This window comes from Anomaloglossus baeobatrachus, unplaced genomic scaffold (assembly GCF_048569485.1).
Source record: "Anomaloglossus baeobatrachus isolate aAnoBae1 unplaced genomic scaffold, aAnoBae1.hap1 Scaffold_622, whole genome shotgun sequence".
Lineage (NCBI taxonomy): Eukaryota > Metazoa > Chordata > Amphibia > Anura > Aromobatidae > Anomaloglossus > Anomaloglossus baeobatrachus.
In genome coordinates this window covers 24,909-41,395 of record NW_027444989.1, presented here as the reverse complement: position 1 = coordinate 41,395, position 16,487 = coordinate 24,909, and the positions used below count along the sequence as shown (strand labels likewise).

At 48.8% G+C, this 16,487-nt stretch overlaps 8 non-coding genes and 1 pseudogene across 8 annotated transcripts; all 9 read left to right on the top strand.

The window, feature by feature from the left end:
• Positions 1 to 190: 190 nt before the first annotated feature.
• On the top strand, positions 191 to 381 carry LOC142285850 (U2 spliceosomal RNA). The gene has a single exon (XR_012747169.1). It is a non-coding gene; the product is annotated as a U2 spliceosomal RNA (small nuclear RNA).
• A 1,387-nt stretch (positions 382 to 1,768) lies between these two features.
• Positions 1,769 to 1,959, top strand: LOC142285849 (U2 spliceosomal RNA). The gene has a single exon (XR_012747168.1). It is a non-coding gene; the product is annotated as a U2 spliceosomal RNA (small nuclear RNA).
• A 1,387-nt stretch (positions 1,960 to 3,346) lies between these two features.
• On the top strand, positions 3,347 to 3,537 carry LOC142285848 (U2 spliceosomal RNA). The gene has a single exon (XR_012747167.1). It is a non-coding gene; the product is annotated as a U2 spliceosomal RNA (small nuclear RNA).
• Positions 3,538 to 4,924: 1,387 nt separating this feature from the next.
• On the top strand, positions 4,925 to 5,115 carry LOC142285847 (U2 spliceosomal RNA). The gene has a single exon (XR_012747166.1). It is a non-coding gene; the product is annotated as a U2 spliceosomal RNA (small nuclear RNA).
• A 1,387-nt stretch (positions 5,116 to 6,502) lies between these two features.
• LOC142285846 (U2 spliceosomal RNA) lies at positions 6,503 to 6,693 on the top strand. The gene has a single exon (XR_012747165.1). It is a non-coding gene; the product is annotated as a U2 spliceosomal RNA (small nuclear RNA).
• Positions 6,694 to 8,080: 1,387 nt separating this feature from the next.
• On the top strand, positions 8,081 to 8,271 carry LOC142285845 (U2 spliceosomal RNA). Its single transcript, XR_012747164.1, has one exon. It is a non-coding gene; the product is annotated as a U2 spliceosomal RNA (small nuclear RNA).
• Positions 8,272 to 9,658: 1,387 nt separating this feature from the next.
• LOC142285844 (U2 spliceosomal RNA) lies at positions 9,659 to 9,849 on the top strand. The gene has a single exon (XR_012747163.1). It is a non-coding gene; the product is annotated as a U2 spliceosomal RNA (small nuclear RNA).
• Positions 9,850 to 11,236: 1,387 nt separating this feature from the next.
• LOC142285842 (U2 spliceosomal RNA) lies at positions 11,237 to 11,427 on the top strand. The gene has a single exon (XR_012747161.1). It is a non-coding gene; the product is annotated as a U2 spliceosomal RNA (small nuclear RNA).
• Positions 11,428 to 12,814: 1,387 nt separating this feature from the next.
• On the top strand, positions 12,815 to 12,904 carry LOC142285831 (U2 spliceosomal RNA; annotated as a pseudogene).
• Positions 12,905 to 16,487: the final 3,583 nt, after the last annotated feature.

Genomic DNA, 16,487 nt, shown 5'->3' with positions numbered 1-16,487 from the left:
TTGCAGTGGGCGGCGGCTGCAAAACGCACCATTCTTCTTGTTTTTGCTCTGCAAAGCAGCCTTTTCAAGGGTTGGCTTGGGTGACAAAATGTCTTGTGTAGGCGTGGGTTTGTCTCCCTCTCGCTCTCTCTCCCTAAGATGTGTCCGGCATAGGCCAGGGTGCCACTCGAGGCCCAAACCAATTCTGGTTATCGCTTCTCGGCCTTTTGGCTAAGATCAAGTGTAGTATCTGTTCTTATCAGTTTAATATCTGATACGTCCCCTATCTGGGGACCATATATTAAATGGATTTTTAGAACAGGGAGATGGAAAAAGAGCTTGCTCTGTCCACTCCACGCATTGACCTGGTATTGCAGTACCTCCAGGAACGGTGCACCCCTTCTTAACCCAGTTTCCAAAAGCAGAACTCAATTCACCTGATTCATATTAGCCCGATTTAATGAATTGGAAGAAAGCATACGTCTTCATATGCACCTCAATTTGGCCCATTCACTTTTCACACTTCCTCCTTTTGTTTTTTATCTTTCACACTTTTGACTTTCTTTATTCATCCAAATAGCAAACTCATCACCACTCAACCTGACCAACTCGGCTATGTCCCCGTGCTGCAGTTCTCTGTCTTATCTAGATCATTTGCAATTGAATGGAATAGATCCCTTTTGGACAAAGTGGATTCACCTGCTGCTGCAGTGACCACAGGTGTGATAAGATCTAGAATTGGCATCTGGTGCGATCTCTCCGCTTCCACTCCAAAGAAAGTTACCTGTTTATTCCTATCATGCATTGGTTTTTGGGGTTTTCTTTGAGTAATGATGATCTCTTTAGTAGTCTGTTGGCGCCCTCTCCTGGAGGAATAGTTTGCTTGCTCTTGGACATTCTAAAAGAGAGGTCATGATAGACATTGAGCTTCTGAGCTCAATTGGGGACAGTCATGGGTGATGAATGTTTGCAACCTACTGCGAAGCCTCATACCGCAATATAAGGAACGTCAAATACTAAGAAAGGGCGGCCTATGAAAGAATTACTACTTTCAATAAGTACACTTAAACGGCTAATTGGGAATAGAAAAACTGTAAAAAGCCCTCTGAGAAAGCCCCCCTCTAACCTTTGATAGTAAGCTTTTCTGTAGTCTGCCTGTTGATGTATTTTCCGTTTGAACTGTGCACAACATGAAGAGACGGAACACTGGCGGCTTGTCACAATGCCCCCCGATGACATCACAATAGCGCTGCTGCCTAGAAAACAAGCTGCGCAGAAGAAGTTGTTCTTTGGGTGGGAGGGTGGGCTAGTGGAAGGAGGGGGCAATCTCTTTTTTTCCCGGGTGGTAGGGGGATGACAGGAGAAGGGAAGCGGGTGGTGAGAAAGGTACAGAGGGCAGGGTTTGGGGGCTGGGAAGGAAAGGGAAAAGATTAGGGTTTGGGGATGATGAAAGGGCTTTCTACGGGTAAGGATGGCAAAGGGTGGCAGTGACGGAAAGTCAGGCAACCTGTCCTGTCCGTCTTTTTGTATCGTGAATTGGAAAGACTGCAAGGGGGAGGGGAGTTGCTTGCGCCCTAAAGGAGGAGTTATTCAGATTCATTGCAGTGGGCGGCGGCTGCAAAACGCACCATTCTTCTTGTTTTTGCTCTGCAAAGCAGCCTTTTCAAGGGTTGGCTTGGGTGACAAAATGTCTTGTGTAGGCGTGGGTTTGTCTCCCTCTCGCTCTCTCTCCCTAAGATGTGTCCGGCATAGGCCAGGGTGCCACTCGAGGCCCAAACCAATTCTGGTTATCGCTTCTCGGCCTTTTGGCTAAGATCAAGTGTAGTATCTGTTCTTATCAGTTTAATATCTGATACGTCCCCTATCTGGGGACCATATATTAAATGGATTTTTAGAACAGGGAGATGGAAAAAGAGCTTGCTCTGTCCACTCCACGCATTGACCTGGTATTGCAGTACCTCCAGGAACGGTGCACCCCTTCTTAACCCAGTTTCCAAAAGCAGAACTCAATTCACCTGATTCATATTAGCCCGATTTAATGAATTGGAAGAAAGCATACGTCTTCATATGCACCTCAATTTGGCCCATTCACTTTTCACACTTCCTCCTTTTGTTTTTTATCTTTCACACTTTTGACTTTCTTTATTCATCCAAATAGCAAACTCATCACCACTCAACCTGACCAACTCGGCTATGTCCCCGTGCTGCAGTTCTCTGTCTTATCTAGATCATTTGCAATTGAATGGAATAGATCCCTTTTGGACAAAGTGGATTCACCTGCTGCTGCAGTGACCACAGGTGTGATAAGATCTAGAATTGGCATCTGGTGCGATCTCTCCGCTTCCACTCCAAAGAAAGTTACCTGTTTATTCCTATCATGCATTGGTTTTTGGGGTTTTCTTTGAGTAATGATGATCTCTTTAGTAGTCTGTTGGCGCCCTCTCCTGGAGGAATAGTTTGCTTGCTCTTGGACATTCTAAAAGAGAGGTCATGATAGACATTGAGCTTCTGAGCTCAATTGGGGACAGTCATGGGTGATGAATGTTTGCAACCTACTGCGAAGCCTCATACCGCAATATAAGGAACGTCAAATACTAAGAAAGGGCGGCCTATGAAAGAATTACTACTTTCAATAAGTACACTTAAACGGCTAATTGGGAATAGAAAAACTGTAAAAAGCCCTCTGAGAAAGCCCCCCTCTAACCTTTGATAGTAAGCTTTTCTGTAGTCTGCCTGTTGATGTATTTTCCGTTTGAACTGTGCACAACATGAAGAGACGGAACACTGGCGGCTTGTCACAATGCCCCCCGATGACATCACAATAGCGCTGCTGCCTAGAAAACAAGCTGCGCAGAAGAAGTTGTTCTTTGGGTGGGAGGGTGGGCTAGTGGAAGGAGGGGGCAATCTCTTTTTTTCCCGGGTGGTAGGGGGATGACAGGAGAAGGGAAGCGGGTGGTGAGAAAGGTACAGAGGGCAGGGTTTGGGGGCTGGGAAGGAAAGGGAAAAGATTAGGGTTTGGGGATGATGAAAGGGCTTTCTACGGGTAAGGATGGCAAAGGGTGGCAGTGACGGAAAGTCAGGCAACCTGTCCTGTCCGTCTTTTTGTATCGTGAATTGGAAAGACTGCAAGGGGGAGGGGAGTTGCTTGCGCCCTAAAGGAGGAGTTATTCAGATTCATTGCAGTGGGCGGCGGCTGCAAAACGCACCATTCTTCTTGTTTTGGCTCTGCAAAGCAGCCTTTTCAAGGGTTGGCTTGGGTGACAAAATGTCTTGTGTAGGCGTGGGTTTGTCTCCCTCTCGCTCTCTCTCCCTAAGATGTGTCCGGCATAGGCCAGGGTGCCACTCGAGGCCCAAACCAATTCTGGTTATCGCTTCTCGGCCTTTTGGCTAAGATCAAGTGTAGTATCTGTTCTTATCAGTTTAATATCTGATACGTCCCCTATCTGGGGACCATATATTAAATGGATTTTTAGAACAGGGAGATGGAAAAAGAGCTTGCTCTGTCCACTCCACGCATTGACCTGGTATTGCAGTACCTCCAGGAACGGTGCACCCCTTCTTAACCCAGTTTCCAAAAGCAGAACTCAATTCACCTGATTCATATTAGCCCGATTTAATGAATTGGAAGAAAGCATACGTCTTCATATGCACCTCAATTTGGCCCATTCACTTTTCACACTTCCTCCTTTTGTTTTTTATCTTTCACACTTTTGACTTTCTTTATTCATCCAAATAGCAAACTCATCACCACTCAACCTGACCAACTCGGCTATGTCCCCGTGCTGCAGTTCTCTGTCTTATCTAGATCATTTGCAATTGAATGGAATAGATCCCTTTTGGACAAAGTGGATTCACCTGCTGCTGCAGTGACCACAGGTGTGATAACATCTAGAATTGGCATCTGGTGCGATCTCTCCGCTTCCACTCCAAAGAAAGTTACCTGTTTATTCCTATCATGCATTGGTTTTTGGGGTTTTCTTTGAGTAATGATGATCTCTTTAGTAGTCTGTTGGCGCCCTCTCCTGGAGGAATAGTTTGCTTGCTCTTGGACATTCTAAAAGAGAGGTCATGATAGACATTGAGCTTCTGAGCTCAATTGGGGACAGTCATGGGTGATGAATGTTTGCAACCTACTGCGAAGCCTCATACCGCAATATAAGGAACGTCAAATACTAAGAAAGGGCGGCCTATGAAAGAATTACTACTTTCAATAAGTACACTTAAACGGCTAATTGGGAATAGAAAAACTGTAAAAAGCCCTCTGAGAAAGCCCCCCTCTAACCTTTGATAGTAAGCTTTTCTGTAGTCTGCCTGTTGATGTATTTTCCGTTTGAACTGTGCACAACATGAAGAGACGGAACACTGGCGGCTTGTCACAATGCCCCCCGATGACATCACAATAGCGCTGCTGCCTAGAAAACAAGCTGCGCAGAAGAAGTTGTTCTTTGGGTGGGAGGGTGGGCTAGTGGAAGGAGGGGGCAATCTCTTTTTTTCCCGGGTGGTAGGGGGATGACAGGAGAAGGGAAGCGGGTGGTGAGAAAGGTACAGAGGGCAGGGTTTGGGGGCTGGGAAGGAAAGGGAAAAGATTAGGGTTTGGGGATGATGAAAGGGCTTTCTACGGGTAAGGATGGCAAAGGGTGGCAGTGACGGAAAGTCAGGCAACCTGTCCTGTCCGTCTTTTTGTATCGTGAATTGGAAAGACTGCAAGGGGGAGGGGAGTTGCTTGCGCCCTAAAGGAGGAGTTATTCAGATTCATTGCAGTGGGCGGCGGCTGCAAAACGCACCATTCTTCTTGTTTTGGCTCTGCAAAGCAGCCTTTTCAAGGGTTGGCTTGGGTGACAAAATGTCTTGTGTAGGCGTGGGTTTGTCTCCCTCTCGCTCTCTCTCCCTAAGATGTGTCCGGCATAGGCCAGGGTGCCACTCGAGGCCCAAACCAATTCTGGTTATCGCTTCTCGGCCTTTTGGCTAAGATCAAGTGTAGTATCTGTTCTTATCAGTTTAATATCTGATACGTCCCCTATCTGGGGACCATATATTAAATGGATTTTTAGAACAGGGAGATGGAAAAAGAGCTTGCTCTGTCCACTCCACGCATTGACCTGGTATTGCAGTACCTCCAGGAACGGTGCACCCCTTCTTAACCCAGTTTCCAAAAGCAGAACTCAATTCACCTGATTCATATTAGCCCGATTTAATGAATTGGAAGAAAGCATACGTCTTCATATGCACCTCAATTTGGCCCATTCACTTTTCACACTTCCTCCTTTTGTTTTTTATCTTTCACACTTTTGACTTTCTTTATTCATCCAAATAGCAAACTCATCACCACTCAACCTGACCAACTCGGCTATGTCCCCGTGCTGCAGTTCTCTGTCTTATCTAGATCATTTGCAATTGAATGGAATAGATCCCTTTTGGACAAAGTGGATTCACCTGCTGCTGCAGTGACCACAGGTGTGATAACATCTAGAATTGGCATCTGGTGCGATCTCTCCGCTTCCACTCCAAAGAAAGTTACCTGTTTATTCCTATCATGCATTGGTTTTTGGGGTTTTCTTTGAGTAATGATGATCTCTTTAGTAGTCTGTTGGCGCCCTCTCCTGGAGGAATAGTTTGCTTGCTCTTGGACATTCTAAAAGAGAGGTCATGATAGACATTGAGCTTCTGAGCTCAATTGGGGACAGTCATGGGTGATGAATGTTTGCAACCTACTGCGAAGCCTCATACCGCAATATAAGGAACGTCAAATACTAAGAAAGGGCGGCCTATGAAAGAATTACTACTTTCAATAAGTACACTTAAACGGCTAATTGGGAATAGAAAAACTGTAAAAAGCCCTCTGAGAAAGCCCCCCTCTAACCTTTGATAGTAAGCTTTTCTGTAGTCTGCCTGTTGATGTATTTTCCGTTTGAACTGTGCACAACATGAAGAGACGGAACACTGGCGGCTTGTCACAATGCCCCCCGATGACATCACAATAGCGCTGCTGCCTAGAAAACAAGCTGCGCAGAAGAAGTTGTTCTTTGGGTGGGAGGGTGGGCTAGTGGAAGGAGGGGGCAATCTCTTTTTTTCCCGGGTGGTAGGGGGATGACAGGAGAAGGGAAGCGGGTGGTGAGAAAGGTACAGAGGGCAGGGTTTGGGGGCTGGGAAGGAAAGGGAAAAGATTAGGGTTTGGGGATGATGAAAGGGCTTTCTACGGGTAAGGATGGCAAAGGGTGGCAGTGACGGAAAGTCAGGCAACCTGTCCTGTCCGTCTTTTTGTATCGTGAATTGGAAAGACTGCAAGGGGGAGGGGAGTTGCTTGCGCCCTAAAGGAGGAGTTATTCAGATTCATTGCAGTGGGCGGCGGCTGCAAAACGCACCATTCTTCTTGTTTTGGCTCTGCAAAGCAGCCTTTTCAAGGGTTGGCTTGGGTGACAAAATGTCTTGTGTAGGCGTGGGTTTGTCTCCCTCTCGCTCTCTCTCCCTAAGATGTGTCCGGCATAGGCCAGGGTGCCACTCGAGGCCCAAACCAATTCTGGTTATCGCTTCTCGGCCTTTTGGCTAAGATCAAGTGTAGTATCTGTTCTTATCAGTTTAATATCTGATACGTCCCCTATCTGGGGACCATATATTAAATGGATTTTTAGAACAGGGAGATGGAAAAAGAGCTTGCTCTGTCCACTCCACGCATTGACCTGGTATTGCAGTACCTCCAGGAACGGTGCACCCCTTCTTAACCCAGTTTCCAAAAGCAGAACTCAATTCACCTGATTCATATTAGCCCGATTTAATGAATTGGAAGAAAGCATACGTCTTCATATGCACCTCAATTTGGCCCATTCACTTTTCACACTTCCTCCTTTTGTTTTTTATCTTTCACACTTTTGACTTTCTTTATTCATCCAAATAGCAAACTCATCACCACTCAACCTGACCAACTCGGCTATGTCCCCGTGCTGCAGTTCTCTGTCTTATCTAGATCATTTGCAATTGAATGGAATAGATCCCTTTTGGACAAAGTGGATTCACCTGCTGCTGCAGTGACCACAGGTGTGATAACATCTAGAATTGGCATCTGGTGCGATCTCTCCGCTTCCACTCCAAAGAAAGTTACCTGTTTATTCCTATCATGCATTGGTTTTTGGGGTTTTCTTTGAGTAATGATGATCTCTTTAGTAGTCTGTTGGCGCCCTCTCCTGGAGGAATAGTTTGCTTGCTCTTGGACATTCTAAAAGAGAGGTCATGATAGACATTGAGCTTCTGAGCTCAATTGGGGACAGTCATGGGTGATGAATGTTTGCAACCTACTGCGAAGCCTCATACCGCAATATAAGGAACGTCAAATACTAAGAAAGGGCGGCCTATGAAAGAATTACTACTTTCAATAAGTACACTTAAACGGCTAATTGGGAATAGAAAAACTGTAAAAAGCCCTCTGAGAAAGCCCCCCTCTAACCTTTGATAGTAAGCTTTTCTGTAGTCTGCCTGTTGATGTATTTTCCGTTTGAACTGTGCACAACATGAAGAGACGGAACACTGGCGGCTTGTCACAATGCCCCCCGATGACATCACAATAGCGCTGCTGCCTAGAAAACAAGCTGCGCAGAAGAAGTTGTTCTTTGGGTGGGAGGGTGGGCTAGTGGAAGGAGGGGGCAATCTCTTTTTTTCCCGGGTGGTAGGGGGATGACAGGAGAAGGGAAGCGGGTGGTGAGAAAGGTACAGAGGGCAGGGTTTGGGGGCTGGGAAGGAAAGGGAAAAGATTAGGGTTTGGGGATGATGAAAGGGCTTTCTACGGGTAAGGATGGCAAAGGGTGGCAGTGACGGAAAGTCAGGCAACCTGTCCTGTCCGTCTTTTTGTATCGTGAATTGGAAAGACTGCAAGGGGGAGGGGAGTTGCTTGCGCCCTAAAGGAGGAGTTATTCAGATTCATTGCAGTGGGCGGCGGCTGCAAAACGCACCATTCTTCTTGTTTTGGCTCTGCAAAGCAGCCTTTTCAAGGGTTGGCTTGGGTGACAAAATGTCTTGTGTAGGCGTGGGTTTGTCTCCCTCTCGCTCTCTCTCCCTAAGATGTGTCCGGCATAGGCCAGGGTGCCACTCGAGGCCCAAACCAATTCTGGTTATCGCTTCTCGGCCTTTTGGCTAAGATCAAGTGTAGTATCTGTTCTTATCAGTTTAATATCTGATACGTCCCCTATCTGGGGACCATATATTAAATGGATTTTTAGAACAGGGAGATGGAAAAAGAGCTTGCTCTGTCCACTCCACGCATTGACCTGGTATTGCAGTACCTCCAGGAACGGTGCACCCCTTCTTAACCCAGTTTCCAAAAGCAGAACTCAATTCACCTGATTCATATTAGCCCGATTTAATGAATTGGAAGAAAGCATACGTCTTCATATGCACCTCAATTTGGCCCATTCACTTTTCACACTTCCTCCTTTTGTTTTTTATCTTTCACACTTTTGACTTTCTTTATTCATCCAAATAGCAAACTCATCACCACTCAACCTGACCAACTCGGCTATGTCCCCGTGCTGCAGTTCTCTGTCTTATCTAGATCATTTGCAATTGAATGGAATAGATCCCTTTTGGACAAAGTGGATTCACCTGCTGCTGCAGTGACCACAGGTGTGATAACATCTAGAATTGGCATCTGGTGCGATCTCTCCGCTTCCACTCCAAAGAAAGTTACCTGTTTATTCCTATCATGCATTGGTTTTTGGGGTTTTCTTTGAGTAATGATGATCTCTTTAGTAGTCTGTTGGCGCCCTCTCCTGGAGGAATAGTTTGCTTGCTCTTGGACATTCTAAAAGAGAGGTCATGATAGACATTGAGCTTCTGAGCTCAATTGGGGACAGTCATGGGTGATGAATGTTTGCAACCTACTGCGAAGCCTCATACCGCAATATAAGGAACGTCAAATACTAAGAAAGGGCGGCCTATGAAAGAATTACTACTTTCAATAAGTACACTTAAACGGCTAATTGGGAATAGAAAAACTGTAAAAAGCCCTCTGAGAAAGCCCCCCTCTAACCTTTGATAGTAAGCTTTTCTGTAGTCTGCCTGTTGATGTATTTTCCGTTTGAACTGTGCACAACATGAAGAGACGGAACACTGGCGGCTTGTCACAATGCCCCCCGATGACATCACAATAGCGCTGCTGCCTAGAAAACAAGCTGCGCAGAAGAAGTTGTTCTTTGGGTGGGAGGGTGGGCTAGTGGAAGGAGGGGGCAATCTCTTTTTTTCCCGGGTGGTAGGGGGATGACAGGAGAAGGGAAGCGGGTGGTGAGAAAGGTACAGAGGGCAGGGTTTGGGGGCTGGGAAGGAAAGGGAAAAGATTAGGGTTTGGGGATGATGAAAGGGCTTTCTACGGGTAAGGATGGCAAAGGGTGGCAGTGACGGAAAGTCAGGCAACCTGTCCTGTCCGTCTTTTTGTATCGTGAATTGGAAAGACTGCAAGGGGGAGGGGAGTTGCTTGCGCCCTAAAGGAGGAGTTATTCAGATTCATTGCAGTGGGCGGCGGCTGCAAAACGCACCATTCTTCTTGTTTTGGCTCTGCAAAGCAGCCTTTTCAAGGGTTGGCTTGGGTGACAAAATGTCTTGTGTAGGCGTGGGTTTGTCTCCCTCTCGCTCTCTCTCCCTAAGATGTGTCCGGCATAGGCCAGGGTGCCACTCGAGGCCCAAACCAATTCTGGTTATCGCTTCTCGGCCTTTTGGCTAAGATCAAGTGTAGTATCTGTTCTTATCAGTTTAATATCTGATACGTCCCCTATCTGGGGACCATATATTAAATGGATTTTTAGAACAGGGAGATGGAAAAAGAGCTTGCTCTGTCCACTCCACGCATTGACCTGGTATTGCAGTACCTCCAGGAACGGTGCACCCCTTCTTAACCCAGTTTCCAAAAGCAGAACTCAATTCACCTGATTCATATTAGCCCGATTTAATGAATTGGAAGAAAGCATACGTCTTCATATGCACCTCAATTTGGCCCATTCACTTTTCACACTTCCTCCTTTTGTTTTTTATCTTTCACACTTTTGACTTTCTTTATTCATCCAAATAGCAAACTCATCACCACTCAACCTGACCAACTCGGCTATGTCCCCGTGCTGCAGTTCTCTGTCTTATCTAGATCATTTGCAATTGAATGGAATAGATCCCTTTTGGACAAAGTGGATTCACCTGCTGCTGCAGTGACCACAGGTGTGATAACATCTAGAATTGGCATCTGGTGCGATCTCTCCGCTTCCACTCCAAAGAAAGTTACCTGTTTATTCCTATCATGCATTGGTTTTTGGGGTTTTCTTTGAGTAATGATGATCTCTTTAGTAGTCTGTTGGCGCCCTCTCCTGGAGGAATAGTTTGCTTGCTCTTGGACATTCTAAAAGAGAGGTCATGATAGACATTGAGCTTCTGAGCTCAATTGGGGACAGTCATGGGTGATGAATGTTTGCAACCTACTGCGAAGCCTCATACCGCAATATAAGGAACGTCAAATACTAAGAAAGGGCGGCCTATGAAAGAATTACTACTTTCAATAAGTACACTTAAACGGCTAATTGGGAATAGAAAAACTGTAAAAAGCCCTCTGAGAAAGCCCCCCTCTAACCTTTGATAGTAAGCTTTTCTGTAGTCTGCCTGTTGATGTATTTTCCGTTTGAACTGTGCACAACATGAAGAGACGGAACACTGGCGGCTTGTCACAATGCCCCCCGATGACATCACAATAGCGCTGCTGCCTAGAAAACAAGCTGCGCAGAAGAAGTTGTTCTTTGGGTGGGAGGGTGGGCTAGTGGAAGGAGGGGGCAATCTCTTTTTTTCCCGGGTGGTAGGGGGATGACAGGAGAAGGGAAGCGGGTGGTGAGAAAGGTACAGAGGGCAGGGTTTGGGGGCTGGGAAGGAAAGGGAAAAGATTAGGGTTTGGGGATGATGAAAGGGCTTTCTACGGGTAAGGATGGCAAAGGGTGGCAGTGACGGAAAGTCAGGCAACCTGTCCTGTCCGTCTTTTTGTATCGTGAATTGGAAAGACTGCAAGGGGGAGGGGAGTTGCTTGCGCCCTAAAGGAGGAGTTATTCAGATTCATTGCAGTGGGCGGCGGCTGCAAAACGCACCATTCTTCTTGTTTTGGCTCTGCAAAGCAGCCTTTTCAAGGGTTGGCTTGGGTGACAAAATGTCTTGTGTAGGCGTGGGTTTGTCTCCCTCTCGCTCTCTCTCCCTAAGATGTGTCCGGCATAGGCCAGGGTGCCACTCGAGGCCCAAACCAATTCTGGTTATCGCTTCTCGGCCTTTTGGCTAAGATCAAGTGTAGTATCTGTTCTTATCAGTTTAATATCTGATACGTCCCCTATCTGGGGACCATATATTAAATGGATTTTTAGAACAGGGAGATGGAAAAAGAGCTTGCTCTGTCCACTCCACGCATTGACCTGGTATTGCAGTACCTCCAGGAACGGTGCACCCCTTCTTAACCCAGTTTCCAAAAGCAGAACTCAATTCACCTGATTCATATTAGCCCGATTTAATGAATTGGAAGAAAGCATACGTCTTCATATGCACCTCAATTTGGCCCATTCACTTTTCACACTTCCTCCTTTTGTTTTTTATCTTTCACACTTTTGACTTTCTTTATTCATCCAAATAGCAAACTCATCACCACTCAACCTGACCAACTCGGCTATGTCCCCGTGCTGCAGTTCTCTGTCTTATCTAGATCATTTGCAATTGAATGGAATAGATCCCTTTTGGACAAAGTGGATTCACCTGCTGCTGCAGTGACCACAGGTGTGATAACATCTAGAATTGGCATCTGGTGCGATCTCTCCGCTTCCACTCCAAAGAAAGTTACCTGTTTATTCCTATCATGCATTGGTTTTTGGGGTTTTCTTTGAGTAATGATGATCTCTTTAGTAGTCTGTTGGCGCCCTCTCCTGGAGGAATAGTTTGCTTGCTCTTGGACATTCTAAAAGAGAGGTCATGATAGACATTGAGCTTCTGAGCTCAATTGGGGACAGTCATGGGTGATGAATGTTTGCAACCTACTGCGAAGCCTCATACCGCAATATAAGGAACGTCAAATACTAAGAAAGGGCGGCCTATGAAAGAATTACTACTTTCAATAAGTACACTTAAACGGCTAATTGGGAATAGAAAAACTGTAAAAAGCCCTCTGAGAAAGCCCCCCTCTAACCTTTGATAGTAAGCTTTTCTGTAGTCTGCCTGTTGATGTATTTTCCGTTTGAACTGTGCACAACATGAAGAGACGGAACACTGGCGGCTTGTCACAATGCCCCCCGATGACATCACAATAGCGCTGCTGCCTAGAAAACAAGCTGCGCAGAAGAAGTTGTTCTTTGGGTGGGAGGGTGGGCTAGTGGAAGGAGGGGGCAATCTCTTTTTTTCCCGGGTGGTAGGGGGATGACAGGAGAAGGGAAGCGGGTGGTGAGAAAGGTACAGAGGGCAGGGTTTGGGGGCTGGGAAGGAAAGGGAAAAGATTAGGGTTTGGGGATGATGAAAGGGCTTTCTACGGGTAAGGATGGCAAAGGGTGGCAGTGACGGAAAGTCAGGCAACCTGTCCTGTCCGTCTTTTTGTATCGTGAATTGGAAAGACTGCAAGGGGGAGGGGAGTTGCTTGCGCCCTAAAGGAGGAGTTATTCAGATTCATTGCAGTGGGCGGCGGCTGCAAAACGCACCATTCTTCTTGTTTTGGCTCTGCAAAGCAGCCTTTTCAAGGGTTGGCTTGGGTGACAAAATGTCTTGTGTAGGCATGGGTTTGTCTCCCTCTCGCTCTCTCTCCCTAAGATGTGTCCGGCATAGGCCAGGGTGCCACTCGAGGCCCAAACCAATTCTGGTTATCGCTTCTCGGCCTTTTGGCTAAGATCAAGTGTAGTATCTGTTCTTATCAGAACAAACTGAGCTAGCTACACTTGACGAGATACGATCAGGGAGACGAGCTCCGAAGCCCAGCCGAGACCGGAAGAGGGAGATCGGACGGAAGAAGAGCTTGGCAGAAAGAAGCAAGAAGACGAAGGCTCGGAGAAGACTTGGGGAGACCAGAGGAACTTCGAGGAGGAACACAGCGGGAGAAGACACCCGGAGAAGAATCCAAGATCCAGCTCCGGGAACTCAAGCAGGAACCAGCCATGGCAAGCAAGCCAGAGAAGGCAGCCAAGAAGGCTCAGGACCCAGGGACCTCCAGGAAGGCTCATCCAGAGGCTTCTTCGGCCCAAGAGGCCCCTACCTCCGACGCCAGCCAGCCGGAGGGAGCCCGGACGCCGCCTGAAAAGGCTCCAACCCTGGAGCCTTGGATGCGGCAGACGGTCGCCCTGAAGCTAAAGGCGGTGGATGGTAGGTTGCCGGACATGTCCAGCGACGTGTTCTGCAAGAAGATGATTCTGGATCAGGGCTTCTCCAGGGCGGAAACCCTGAGTGTCCAGACCTTCATGACTGGCATTTTTCTGGTAACCTTTGCCACGGTGAATGCCTGCAGGAGATACTGGGAGGCGATGAACGCAGCGATGCCGGACTCCCCTTTTCATTCTTTTTTAGGATCCTGTCCTATACAGAGGGATGAGAAGAGGATCACGGTCTCCATGCGGAACCCGCACACCCCAGGAAGAGACATCTCCACGTTCCTGGGACGTCTCTGCACAGTGGTGAGGGAGCCATCCCACATCCTTAACGGCAACGGATTCTGGACGGGTAAGTGGTCAGTAACCGTTCGACTCTACAGGGAACCAGCATCCGAGGATGGTCTCCAGCACCTGCCCCCGACATTCTCTCTGGGAAACTCCTTTGGTCTCATCTACTACCCGGACATGCCACACAACTGCAGGAAATGTGGCGGGAAAGGGCATTCGATGAAGACCTGCAAGGAGGACGCCTGCAGGGTTTGCCGGGTGACGGGACACAGCTCCAAGGACTGCCCAAAGAAGAAGACTTGCAACCTATGTGGACAGGCGGACCACCTTTACAAGGACTGCCCACAGCGGGAGAAATCCTGGGCAAGGGTTGCCGCGGTGACCCAGTATCGGGTAGTCACAGCTTCGTCGACCAAGGCAGCTACGACCAAGGCCACAGAGGCCAAGGACAAGGCGGCCAAGAACCCGGCGACCGTGGCTCCAGCCGATGCCCCAGCAGCCACGGAGTCCAGGAAAAAGGGTAAGAAAACTGTTGCCCCCTCCCTGGTCCCCCCCCCTGCCACCCCTGTCCAAACCCCTCCCCCCCCGGCCAACCCTACTGAGGATTCCACTACCTCCACCTCATTTCCCTACTCCTCAGTTGGTCTCCTCACCCCCCCCCCAAAGCCCACTCTCCCTCCCCAGACCATGAGAGCAGAGGACCTCAGCACTCTTGCACTTTTCACCGAGGAGGATTTTCCAGCTCTTGTCTCCTCAGGTACAGGCCAAAGGAAAAGGAAGGTGGAAGATAGTCCTGTCGCAGAACCTTCCAAGCTGTTCATTGTGGATCCCAATCCACCCCAGGAAGAGGAGGATGGCCTCCTCCCAGAACCGGACGTGTTGGAGCAGATGGTGGAGTCCCTTGTGGCCGAAGAAGAAATGGAGGAGTCGGAAGCCACTGAGGCACCATCCCTGCTCGATCAGCTAGAAGAAGAGGGTCTGCTGGAGATACCCTTACCAGCAGGTGCCAAAGAGGAAGAACCGCCCGACCGGAGTGGTAACTAAGGCACACCGCCTGCGCTAACTTTCTCTTTCCTCCAATGACTGCTAACATTAACACCTTTTCCATTAATGTTAGGAGCATCAGAGACAAGTTCCGACGTCAGACAATTTTTGCGTTCCTTAACACTCAGTCTAGTGATGTATTTTTCCTGCAGGAATGCTCCCTTCCCTCCTCTAGGTCCTTCAACCATCTGGCCAGGGAGTGGACCCATGGCCCATCCTACTGGTCCGGCGGAGGCGACTGTAGGTCCGCGGGGGTCGCCGTGCTGATCAGGGGAAGCGCCTTCACATTGGACTCTGTTCAGGAAATCGTCTGCGGCAGGTTACTGCTCGTGGATGGCACCTGGGCGGGAGAACCTGTCAGGTTCATCAATGTGTACGCTTCTCCTGTGAAGAGCGATCGACTGGAGCTCCTCCAAGCCCTGCGCCCTCAGCTCGCTACTGCCAGGACGGTAGTGATGGCCGGGGATTTCAACTGCCCGATTGAGGAGGATGGACGCAGTTCTGGAACGGCTGCCAAGTTGGACGTCACATCCAAACTGCTCATTGAGATGGTGACCGAAGCCTCTCTTGTGGACGTTGTTGGCTCCATCGGACACGGATCCGTGAACTATTCATGGTGCCGATCCGATGGCTCGCTGCGTTCCAGGATTGACTTTGTGTTTACCTCTCGGGCGGTTGGGCGGAGTGGGCACTCGATGGTCCCCTGCTTCTTCTCTGACCACAGAGCCATTCACTTTCAAGGTGTGCTGGGCCATGGCTTCCCCATTGGCCCGGGCTCCTGGAAGCTGAACTGCTCTCTGCTGGAAAAGGGTGAGATTCTGGAGGAGCTTAGAGCTGCCTACTCCACGTGGCGGGCCTACAAGGCGGGCTTCCAGTCTGTTTCTGACTGGTGGGAATACGTTAAACTCGAGTTCCGTTTCTTCTTTCAGGCAAAGAGTCAACAACAGGCGGGTCTGAAGAGGAGGGACTTCAGGAGACTCCAGCGTGAGCTGCGTTCCCTGCAGGACCTTCTTCGATGCGGCTGGGACGTGAGAGAGGAGCTGGAGGAGACTAAGAGGAGCCTGAAAAGGCACTTCGAGGAGGAGTCCGAGCGAATTGTCTTCCGTTCCAAAGTGGAGAACCTGGAGAAGGGTGAGAAATGTAACTCGTTCTTTTTCAGGAAACTCCACGCCGGTCACACGCCCATGAATGAACTACGAGACGAGAGTGGCAGCATGCGACGCGGGAAAGAGAACGTGATGAAGGTCGTCAGCGACTTCTACAGCGAACTCTACGCCCGCAAGACTACTGACCCCGAGGCCGCCGATAAGTTCCTGTCAGGTATCACTAACCATCTTGACCCTGCAGACGCGGCGGCCATGGATGTTCCTCTGACGGTGGACGAGCTGCTCTCGGCCGCCAAATCCTTTAGTTCTGGCAGGACACCGGGCAGTGACGGCCTCCCAGCAGAGCTCTATGTAGCGCTGGGAGACCTAATCTGTCCGGACCTGTTAGGGCTGTATGAGGAGATGGTGGTGGAGGGCAGAATGCCTCCATCTCTGAGGGAAGGAATGGTCACGATCCTGTACAAGCGTAAAGGAGAGAGGTGCGACCTGAAGAATTGGCGTCCCATCACCCTTCTGAACGTCGACTACAAGATCCTGGCCAAGACGATGGCAACGAGATTGAAGACTGTTATCGGACGGATCATCCACCCGGATCAGACCTGCGGCATCCCCGGACGTCGCACCGCAGACAGCCTGGCTCTCATGCGGGACACGGTCGAGTACATCAAAGCCCGCCGGGTGCACGCAGCCCTGATCTCGTTGGATCAGGAAAAGGCCTTCGACCGTGTTTCCCATG